The sequence below is a fragment of the Schistocerca cancellata genome, chromosome 8 (genome assembly GCF_023864275.1).
Source record: "Schistocerca cancellata isolate TAMUIC-IGC-003103 chromosome 8, iqSchCanc2.1, whole genome shotgun sequence".
Lineage (NCBI taxonomy): Eukaryota > Metazoa > Arthropoda > Insecta > Orthoptera > Acrididae > Schistocerca > Schistocerca cancellata.
In genome coordinates, this window is record NC_064633.1 from 210,639,138 (window position 1) to 210,651,633 (window position 12,496).

A 12,496-nucleotide genomic window follows, 5' to 3' on the forward strand; every position below is an offset into this window, starting at 1 on the left:
TAACTAGTGGTGGGTAGGAAATCGCGTTTATGTTAGAAATCACAGTGATTGAGAAGTCACAGATATCACAATAACAACTTTACAAAATCTAACTGCGATTTCAGTCACAGTTAGCAGTCGCAAGTAGCGACGCCGTGAGCCATCTGTTGGCCGAATTCCGTACTGCTTTCTGCGATTTCTGTGACTAATCGCGGCTAGAAGTCGCAAGTAGCAACTAAAAAGCGCAGTTAACAGTGCCATCTGTTGGCCAAAGTTCGTACTACGCTCATCTCTGCGACACGCTATCGAGTCCAACTGCGATTTCCGTGACAAGTCGCAACTAAGAGTCGCAAGTAGCAACTAAAAAGCGCAGTTAGCAGTGCCATCTGTTGAGCAAAGTTCATACTACGCTTGAGTCAAACCGCGATTTCTGTGACAAATCGCAACTAAGAGTCGCAAGTAGCAACTAAAAAACGCAGTTAACATTCTTTTCCTGGTGCCATCTGTTGACCGACGTACGTACTTCGTTACGAGAGCCTTGTGCCTCACGAGATCGACGTGCTGTGTGTGCATAATACTGCATATGAAGGGCTTATTGCAATAGTCCACTTTTGTTCATTTTGAGATACAGAGTCGTAAAGTTAAATGAGTGCTGAAAAATCTGCAGTTGAGATACCAGAAATATTCAAGCATATGGCTTCTTGCTAGAGATGAACCTTTATTTATGTTTGTTTGGATCACTAATTTCAGAAGCATTATAGACAGAAAAGTGGAGGTAATGGACTTGTACCACTATTGAAATAAGCCCTTCATATTATATGACGACATGCACATTCAGCATCAGTTATGGTTGGTCAAACACAGCTGAGACTCTGAATGTATTATATTAATAAGAAGCAACATTGCCTTTTCCTCCTGAAAATATCAAGTAACGTAACAAATGTGTTTGATTCTGCTTCCAATATGACAGTTTTGGTTAATACTCCACATGCCTACAGGACTTTGCAATGTTAACACAGCAGAACTCAGACACCTGTATAATTGTAGTGAAATAAAAACAGTATTATGGTGTCATATGAATGCCTCACTTTTGTTCCGACACCGTTCAAGACTCGGGAGAAAAGTTTTACATCTGGTGTTCTACATGGCAACCTCACACACAAGAACTTTTTGCCGACACTACTACCACCTACATAAGTAAGCTTTTCCTGTGTTACTTTCAAGTAATGCACTTAAGCTATTCCTGATTTAACTGTAAGATCTGTACCTCCCACTTTCATATCAACAGCCTCAAAATGCATATTGTAGACTTCGGGATATGTTACAGGTCAGTGTCACACCAAGATTGTGGAGAAAGAGGGGCGGGGGGGGGGGCGGCATATCACTCTCCAACAAGTGTTTACCAATAAATATGTGGCGGAAAATTACGGGTATAGGACGGCTTAACATGTGGAAAATGAGATTTTCATTATTCACTCACTGTATTTAACATTTATTATTCCTTTAAAATCGCACAACAACTTCAATAAAACACAGTTTAATCACTCATCTGCACAATTATTTCGCAATAATGTCACTTTTAAACTGCAAATCCTCTAAGAGCTCTCTTGAATCTTCACGAGTCTCTCCCAACAGCCTTGATGTGGATAGATATGTACAGCAACCAGAACTGTGTCTGCAAAATCACAAGGATTATTAAACAATTTTTGCTGTCACTAATTACAAGCAATATAATTGACAGAGTAGATTGCTAATATTTGCTGTAATGAAAGCCACTCAATGGGGTATATTTCACATTTGCAAGAACGATTTCACTTAAGTAATTAAGTCCATCGAAACACTTAGAAACAAACGTCTCGTCTGACGAAAACGGTCTAAAGACGCAGTGGCAATTTCTCCAGATCTGCTTACAATGACATTTTGAGTTATCACTTTACTGAGTGACTGAAATGTAGTTCGGGTACCTGAGAACATAACAATATGTTAGAATTCATTTTCTAAACACGAACTATTACGGTACTGTATGGCTACTTACATATTAATAAAACTATTAATATTTTCACAGTTGTTTCTTTAATACAAAATTAAAGCCACCGGAAGAACAAACGTAAAACATACTTGGTCTAGTGTAGCAGGGGATACAACCCGTCGGCTTTGAACAATGACGTCACAAGTCGCCAGAGACCATATATTACAAAGATGAAAGAGCTGAGGAGAATGTTGAGAAACAAAGGAATGCGAGAGAGATAAACATTGATCTTGTCAAAAGCCGAGAAGCGATTCTTCTTAGTGTTGTAGCTCCCTTCAGTAGCTGATAAGTGTTTTTTGGCTGTTTAAAAAAAAATCTCACGAGATAGAATAAACTGATCCTACTTTATTAAGCAATAGTGTTTTTTGGCTTTTTTAAAAAAAATCTCACGAGATAGAGTAAACTGATCCTACTTTATTAAGCAATATCTTGTCAAAAGCCGAGAAGCGATTCTTCTTAGTGTTGTAGCTCCCTTCAGTAGCTGATAAGTGTTTTTTTGGCTTTTTTAAAAAAAAAAATCTCACGAGATAGAATAAAGTGATCCTACTTTATTAAGCAATCAGTAAAAAAACGAAACTGAAACATAACAGCAAAAGCTGTTGTGTTTTCGTTTAGTTTTTTTATTGATTGCTTAATAAAGTAGGATCACTTTATTCTATCTCGAGAGATTTTTTTTTAAAAGCCAAAAAACACTTATCAGCTACTCTATTAAGTACCGGCCAAATAAAAAACAAAAAATTAAGTTAATTAAATCACACGTTTAATGATGTACCGAATATCAAGCGATCGCTTTTAGATTAACATTCAATTATTTTAATGATAGTGCTTATTTGAACACAGAACTGCTTCATTATCTGTGCCTCAAAGTGAAGACATTACGATCTATGACTAAGGAATGACATCATTGTTCAAAGCCGACGGGTTGTATCCCCTACTGTACTAGACCCTCACTTTTAAACTGCAAATCCTCTAAGAGCTCTCTTAAACGTACAGCAACCAGAACTGTGTCTGCAAAATCACAAGGATTATTAAACAATTTTAGCTGTCACTAATTACAAGCAATATAATTGACAGAGTAGATTGCTAATATTTGCTGTAATGAAAGCCACTCAATGGGGTATATTTCACATTTGCAAGAACGATCTCACTTAAGTAATTAAGTCCATCGAAACACTTAGAAACAAACGTCTCGTCTGACGAAAACGGTCTAAAGACGCAGTGGCAATTTCTCCAGATCTGCTTACAATGACATTTTGAGTTATCACTTTACTGAGTGACTGAAATGTAGTTCGGGTACCTGAGAACATAACAATATGTTAGAATTCATTTTCTAAACACGAACTACTACGGTACTGTATGGCTACTTACATATTAATAACACTATTAATATTTTCACAGTTGTTTCTTTAATACAAAATTAAAGCCAACGGAAGAACAAACGTAAAACATACTTACCAATGACAGGTTTGTTGAGATGCAATTTTCTGTGTGGACAGATGTAGCTTTTTCATATGGTGGTAAGTCGCAGAAATCGCAAGAGTCACAGAAATCGCAGAATTAGCAGAAGTCACAGAAATTGCAGAAGTAGCAGAAATCGCGGAAGTTGCAGAAATCGCAGAAATAGCAGTGGCGGAGGGATATGCGACCTAGGTTCCTTAACTGCGACAAATCACAGTTAAGAATAACAGATACTGAAAATAGCATTCACAGAAATCACTGATATCGGAAAATCGCAGTTTAGCCCATCACTACAAGTAACTGTCAACCAGGAACAGCAGCACAAATTTTCTACCGCATCGTTGATGTTGCCAACATAACCACGTGAGGCTGCTGGAATAGGAACTAAAATTTTAACGGCACATACATTTTGCACCATAAATTTCTCAAATTTTGCTGAAATGGGTTAGCTGTTAGTTCTTTGGAACGACAGACATGCTTCACTCGGTAATAAAATATCACAATTTCTGAGGACACTTTCCGCACAGTAAAGATATCCAACAACATTAATTTGTATTTAGTTTTAGTAAGTAGTACTTGACAGCACATGACATGGATATTTCAACGTTTATACATGTTTTTAAAGAATCCATAAATGATGTTGCATTTGCATCTATTAGTTCATCGTTTGCCTCCTGCAAACATCTGTATATTCCGTTCTCAAGTCTTGCCATAATTCTAGTATGGCCATTTTCATAAAGAAATCTGAGCTTACTGGCGACAAAGTCACCCAAGCGGGTAAACTGGTCCCTTTTTCTGCCTTCTAAATTGACGCCAACTTTTCTTAAGGTCTGTAAAAGACCTTCTCGGTCTTCATCCAGGTCTCTCCTGGCTCTCTTCTGTGCGCTTGATCTACCACTTCCACTCGGACTTGGAGTGCTACAGGGTGACACGGTTGCAGATTCACTTTCATGTGGAGGCACAGAGATGACTGGAGTGGTTTCCACTTCCGCAATGTCTTGTGGAGGCGTGGCAAATGTCACCTCCTCCATTTCTGTTACATCGAAAGGGAAACTAATGCTTTCTTCTCCTTTACCATCTCTTTCTGTGGCTGGGGCTTCCATGACCTTTAAAATACATAAAACATTTCTAAGGCAAAGTGAGCTATATGTTATACATACATTATAATCAAAGTATCTTAATGTATTGAGAATTTTTTGAATGTCCATGAGTAAATTAAATTAAAAAAGTAACAACTTTCTTTCCAGCTTCCTGCTACTAAAGAGGAATGGCTGAAAATTGCCAAAGAATATGAAGAAAAATGGAATTTCCCCAGGTGTTTGGGAGCTATAGATGGGAGGCACATTGACATTGTGGCACCACCCAACAGTGGAAAAGTTTATTTTAACTATAAAGAGCGCTTCGGCATTGTTTTGCTAGCAATTGCTGATGCTAATTATACAATAATTTACGCTGATGTTGGCAGATGGGGAGGATTTCAGATGGTGGTGTCCTTAAAGATGTCCTTAAAGACACCACATTTTACAAAATGTTAGAAACCTAAACTCTAAATATACCACCATCAACTCCTCTTCCTGGTAGGAGCAAACCTGTTCCATGTTTTCGTCGCTGACGAAGCCTTTGGCCTAGAGGAAAATATTGTGAAACCATTTCCAGGTCTGCATGAAAAAAATAGTTGGCAACGTATTTTTAACTATAGAGCATGCAGAGCAAGAAGAGTAATAGGAAATGTATTTGGGATTATAAGGGCTGTTTACAGAGTGCTGAGGAAGCAAATGCTTCTCAGTCCAGAAAAGGCTACAGTGGTGGCACTAGCCTGTGTATATTTACATAATTTTCTTCAAAACAGAAGATCTCAAAGGTACTGTCCAGCAGGAACATACGACAGAGAGGGAGATGATGGCAACGTAATACCTGGGTCCTGGAGGGACACCCCTACTGTGCTGGAGCCACTGCCCAGAACTGGCCGAAGAGCTTCATTGCTGAAGGACGGGTCTAGTGAAGCAGGGGATACAACCCATCGGCTTTGACCAATGACGTCATACATTAGATAGTAATGTCTTCACTTCGAGGCATAGATAATAAAGCAGTTCTGTGTTCCGAATAAGCGCTATCATTGTACACTAAAATTATTCACAATGATATTGAGGCAATTTGGAGTATTAGTTTGTTATTGTAGGACAATTTATACTGTCTTATTTTCGTTTATAGGAATGGATTTTTCTGTTTGTGGGTATGTAATTTTCGTTACTGTCTGTCTAGGCGAGCTTCGGTTATTCCTCGATATTTCCGTGTGGTAAGTTCACTTTTCCATTTGCTTCTTTCACTGCATTTCACTATTTTGACACATTTCACTGTTTTATTCCAACAATATGTGTATTTTCGTGTTGTGAAGTACGTAATAGCAATTTCTCAGCTGTCGATCTTCTTTCGTTTTCCAGCACTAGTATCAGTACGACATTTTCGAATGTGTACTAGCTATAACACATGCGAAACCCCTGACACAACTAAAATTTGTATCCCGTCCTTCAGTTCGCCTTTACACTGATGACACAACTAAAATTTGTATCCCGTCCTTCACTTCGCCTTTACACCGACACATATATGTGTCAATTGACGAGCAAGATACAAATTTTGCATATAGCTATATAGTTCAAGTAACGAATGGGATACTATTAGTGTCCAAGGCAACAAGAAAACTGTACCCCATAGTGAAGTACAGGATACAAATTCTACATGTGTCGTCTTCTTGTTTCCGTGTAGTTCAGTTGTGGTACAGGTTGCAAATGTAACTTACGTCTATTTCCACCTTTCCGTTACCAGTGTACCTATATAGAGGCCAACGGAAGTCTGGTATACATATATTACATACTTAGGTCATTCTGTCATCAGTAGTACTGATATGTACATAAGAAAGGACTGTTAGTAACAGCGCAGACGAAATAAACAACACATCTACAATTTGTATCCCGTGTTCCACTTATGGTTTACTGAAGCGGAGGATACATCGTTCAAGTGAAGAACAGGACAGTAATGCTAGTGAAAACGAAGAAATCGACTTACGACAAACTCGTATTCCGTACTGTACTTAAGTAACACATTTAGAGTGAGCTTTTAATTTGTATCCGGTGTTTCATTTACAGTTTAGTGAAGCAGGGGATACATAGTTCAGGTGAACAACAGGACAGCAATGCTAGTTGAAACTAAGAAATCGACGTACGCTGAACTTGTATCCCGTACTGCACTTAAGCAATACAGTTCTAAAGGGTTTCGAGATACAACTGACATACATGTAACGTGATGTATTCTTTCCTAGTAATATATTTCATTCATTTCTCTCCGTTGTACTTTGCGGAGAAATACTAAGATACAAACACGCGATATCGTTAATGGGAAAATACTTCTGGCCCTTATATATGTGAAGTACAGTTTTTCTCTCTTGCATTCCTTTGTTTCTGAACATTCTTCTCAGCTCTTTCATCTTTGTAATATATGCTCTCTGGCTAATTCTGACGTCATTGGTCAAAGCTGACGGGTTGTATCCCCTGCTAAACTAGACCCTGGAAAAGGCTACAGTGGTGGCACTAGCCTGTGTTTATTCACATAATTTTCTTCAAAACAGAAGAGCTCAAAGGTACTGTCCAGCAGGAACATACGACAGAGAGGGAGATGATGGCAACGTAATACGTGGGTCCTGGGGGGACACCCCTACTGTGCTGGAGCCACTGCCCAGAACTGGCCGAAGAACTTCATTGCTGAAAGACAACAGAAGAGAATATGCTGAATACTTCTGCGGTAATTAGGGCTCCATTCCATGGCAGTATGGAAAATAAGTTCCACATCATTGTTAAATGATGACATAAAGGAATATGCTCTATTCTTCTGCAGTATTCAGGACTTCAAACCATAGCAGTATGGAGAATCATGTTTTTCAGTGAAATTGTAAATAATTGTAAATATTCACATTATGTAAAGCATTAGCACGAAAAAATGTTGTCAAATACATGATTAATAAAATAATATAACAAATTTACTTACTGATACTACTTCATGTGTGCTCCTATGAGAGAGTGGTTTGTAATTGTCTCTTATAAACTGCATACTTTCAAAAGCATACCATGTAGAGTGGTACACATTGCTTGTAGCACTTTCAGTTCCTTTGCTGCTCTTCTTTTTCACTAACTCGCGACTATATTGGCTTTTTAAATTATGCCACTTGTCCTCAAATTCTGCCTTGACATGTTAAATGCCTTAGCAATTTCCTCCCACTCGTCGTACCTTTTATGAGTGTTCTTATAGTCTCCTAGTTTTACATCCCATATACAGGGATGCCTGCACACTGCCTCTATAAAATGCAGTGTATTTTGTTTTGACCAAGAAGTCATGGCAAATTTTAAAGTATTACACGCGGGCACAACACACGACACAATACACAAATACCTACACAACAAACGACAGTCGGCACCTCCAAAACTCAAACAGCCGCCAAAGAGCCTGGTACTACGCATGCGCTAATCGTCAAAATAAGCGGCAGGCGACAAGACGGCAGGAAATGATAGTACTGCGCATGCGTGAGTTCTTCAAATGTCGCTCATACATGTCGCGTATATGGCCAATAAGCGACATACAAAATGTATACGTGACATGTATGAGCTCGAGGGTCTGCATACAAGTTCCGTGAATTTTTGTATCAGGTGATGTATCACGACATGTCAAATTGACATGTCGCTCATACATGTCGCAATACATGTATCTCAGTGTAAACATACCTTTACACATGGGGATGAAAGCTATATGGGAGAAGAGATAACAAGCAAGGTAGTTCCTTCCAGACCACTAGAGGCGCTAGGGGTCAAACGAAGCTGGAATTGACCAATGACAGCTGTCCATGGGCAGTTGTTGATATTATATCGTCTTGCTCTGTGCTGAAGTCTGCAGTTACAGTCTTCTTTGTACATGTTTCATATTTACATACTACTCACCTTCATTATAAACAGGTTTTTTACTTTAAATTTCATAAAATTCAACGTGGAATTGAAGATTTCCTGCTGCAAAAATGTCCGCAGTTAATCCTAAGGTAAAACATTTAATTTTCAGTAAATAATCTTGTAGCCTATAAATGAAAAGTATTCTCTTCTATCGCGAATGAAGCTATGTGATTTCCATTTCCTTACTTAAATAACTTTGATATATCAGTGGTAGTTTTATTTAATGAGGAATTCTATGTTTTTTTTTAGATTATTCAATACAACAAATTGACATTGAATTACTCCTATAAATTCCCCGGCTGTCCTTCTGGATATTACGTTGGTTCAACAGAGAAAGTTAGCAACAAGCATTTCTACAGGTTTCCAAAACAACTTAAAGAATTCCTTCTGAAATGGAAAAGTGTTTGTTAACTGTCCCCTAATGTGAATTGTGCTACTTATTTTGTTTGTGAAGATCATTTTTTCGACGAAGATTCTATGAATAAAACTAGGCATAGGCTAAACAGGGATGTGTTTCCGAAACATGTGGCAGGTGTTCCATGTGAAATTTCTAATATCACTAGTGAATCAAGTGAAACTGTTGTTCATAGTGAAATTTTTATTGTCTGCTTGAGAAATAAAAAGTAAGTTTTGTTTTCATTTCACTGTTTTATCCACCTTTCCTATTTTTGGTACTTATCATTCATGTCTTCTTTTTTTGTGTTGAAGCATTCACAATTGTAAGATGTAGGAACATTTTTTTTAAGAAATTAATGGTCAGTAGTGCAAGTTTCCTGGGCAATTACTCAGAAATTACAGTCCTGAAATATAGTTGTAACAGTTTTAGAATTCTTCATTAATTAATACTGTGATAAAGATTTCTTAATTGAACCTCTTTAACTGTCGATTATTCTCTTAATTATAGTTTTTTTTCTCTCCCTTGACCCCATAGTTTATAAGATGTCAAAATATGAAATTATTCAGGAATTAGCTACAACAATTTTTATTTAGCTTGTGATAGTTATTTAGACTAGAAGCTTGTTTCGACTTGATGTCAGTTTCAAGTGTTGCGTCTAGTTTTGTGATGCACAAAACATCCTGGAGCTTTTATATGTAGATAGAAATCGATATAAGTGTGTCAGTTTGCAAGTCTATTCTTGACGTTAGCGCCTGACACTTCCTGCTCAAGAAAACGTCATAGGAGTAGCGACTGTCAGACGCAAACGTCAAAAATAGATTTATAAACTGACGCATTTATACTGATTTGTATCAACATACAAAAGCTCCAGGATGTTTTGTGCGTCATAAAAACTAGAAGCAACACTTGAAACTGACAGTAAGTCGAAACAAGCTTGTAGCTTAAATAGCTGAAGCTAAATAAAATTGTTGACTAAATTAGACTACAAATATTCCTGAATAATAGGTTTGTCACTGTTGTATTGCAATGTGCGATAGCCGTGTTTCAGTTTGTTTATTATGATGCTAGCCAAAACAATTACATAGCACGCCCAGAAAACTGAGATAAGAAAATTAAAAAAAAAAAAAAACAAAGCAGCGTACATAAGCTAGGAGCGATGCAACCCGCAATGTTAATCTTTTATAGTTCATCTCCATAGCACTAGAGGCGCTGCTGTCGGTCAGTGTTTCCCTCATTTAACACAGGAGTTGCGCTTCTCTTTTCTTGTTGTTCTGTGCTGTTACACTCATCTTTGTGGAAAGTGTTTCATACGTGCAGGAGAAGATGGTGAGTTTCGTGCCATGTACTACCAACTTCTGCGATGTAATAGAACGTGGAAAGGACATAGGTAGAACTTTTTTGTGCCGTCAGTACTCAGCAATGAGCATGGGTGGTTGCATACCTTGTTGACACTTCTCGAGAACGTGCGAGTAGTGCAGCGACTTCACGCATAGTGAATTGTGTATCAAAAACACCTAAAATTTATCAATTTCATTCCGAATGGGAACACCAATTTTTCGTAACAGAAAGAAATGGCACATGCATTTGTTTCTTGTATGACGCTAAGATTGCATTTGTGAACAAGACAAACGTCGAGAGACGTTTCAGAACTGTGCACCCACGTGTTAACACCGAGTTTCCTGTAAACTCCGATCTGAGAAAAGAGAAAATCGAGAAACTTAAAAATCAATTAAGTGTTCAACAAACAATGTTCACGAAACCAGTATACAGAAGTGTTGCTGCCACTCTTGCTTCTTATCGTGTTTCGAATGTATTGGCGAAAAGGAAGAAACCCTTTGAAAATGGAGAATTCGTAAAGCATTGTTTACACGACCTCATTGAGTTGCGCCACTCGTTCCGTGGAGTGAGTTGCACGCAAGTGGTTTCATGTATGACTGTAGACATGGCGACACCAGTATAGATTTCAGTTTCGTCGTTTTGTGGGTCCCTGAGTCTGAATTGAAAGTTTTGGCAGCTGCATGTCGCACGAGATGTGATGGAGTTGAAGCTTGTGGAATCGCTGCATAAGAAAAAAGTAAGGAACTTATTTCGATTCGTGACTGGATGAAGAAAAGACGTCAGCTCGGTTGCTCAGCACCCTTGCTGAAATAATTTATAATGGAAGATCCAAGAAATTGTTTTAATTATCTTAGAATGTCACTAGAACTGTTCACGGTTCTTCTAAATAGAGTTAATTATGCGATAGGGAATAAAGGTACTGTAATGCATGAAGCACTGTCACCAGAGCTGAAATTACATATCATATTGCGTGCATTACAATGAAGAACACTCGGTGTGCTATAAGATGCGTTTTAAGTTGGTGATGACGCTTTGTCATTAACACCAATAATTATTAACATTAACAGTAATAATTATTAACATTAATAGCAATAATTATTAGAAGCAGGCCGCATTAAGAAGACAATGGTTTGCAAATAACTTTCTTGAAGGTAGATATGAACAGTGGCAATATTTCAAATTTCTAATATATGTGAATGGGGAGCACTGCAGCCACATTTTAAATAGATGAATATTGAATAATGCATCTTCTTGAATTCGTATAGCCTTCCCTCCTGTCAACAATATTACTTAACAAAGAGTTGGGCAAATCAAACGATGGGATTTAAATCTTGTAGACGAGAGCATTTGCCACAGCTAGAATTACACTTGCTTGTATTTTTCTTAATTCAGTTGTATACGTGCTCCTAACTCAAGAAATTTTGCCCTGCAGCTCAGATATTGTCAAACAATCTATGCTATGATCGCACATGACGGTCTCAGCAGCAGCAATATGTTGCTTATTTTTGTAATCATCATCACTGAAATCTCACAATCACCTATGCAAAGCATAGATATCCAAAAAGCGAACATTATTCTCCATTCTCCACTTCATATTTCAGTTTGTCTACACTCTACGAACACACATAACCTCAAAAAATCATGCAACTAGTGTCGCCAAAGTTGGAACACACCGAAAGTGTTTATTTTCACCAACGAGTTGCGCAAACGTGCGGCGCGCATGCGTAGTTGCCGGTAGCCCAGTTGCGCGCAACTTAGCGTCGTTGTGTAAACTAGGCTTAAAAGAAGCACGAGTTGTTTCATAATTTCAAGAACAAGTCTAAAATATTTCCTGCCATTGAATCCCTTCAACTTTCATCAAGAACAGTCACAGGGAGAGTTGAAAATATGTCTAATGATGTTTTCTCTCAATTGAAAATAGATTTGGATGAGTGCTGTTATTTTTCAATGCAATTAGATGAGTCCATTGATGCAACAGGTACTGCTCAGTTGCCAGTTTTTGTAAGGATGGTTTTTAATAACTTTACTGTCAAGGAAGAACTTTTGGAAGTAATTTCGTTGAAAGGTCATACAAGAGGAGAAGATATATTTTTTGCCAGGAAGCAACTCATTCTATCGGAGAAAATACCTATCCACGAGCTTGTTATCATTACCACAGATGGATCCCCAGCCTTGAGAGGTTCTAAAAGTGGTTGTATTGCTCTGTGCCAAAGAGATGGAAGTTTTCCACTGTTTTTAACTTATCACTGTATTTTACACCGACAGTCTCTGTGTGGAAAGTTTTTAAATTTGAATGAAACTATGAAT

The 12,496-nt window shown here is 37.9% G+C and overlaps 1 long non-coding RNA gene across 1 annotated transcript; it reads right to left on the reverse strand.

Moving 5' to 3' along the window:
* Nucleotides 1–1,539: 1,539 nt before the first annotated feature.
* On the reverse strand, nt 1,540–3,538 carry LOC126094495 (uncharacterized). Its single transcript, XR_007521845.1, has 3 exons — nt 3,464–3,538; nt 3,195–3,305; nt 1,540–1,654 (listed from the first exon to the last, which is right to left on the reverse strand). It is a non-coding gene; the product is annotated as an uncharacterized LOC126094495 (long non-coding RNA).
* Nucleotides 3,539–12,496: the final 8,958 nt, after the last annotated feature.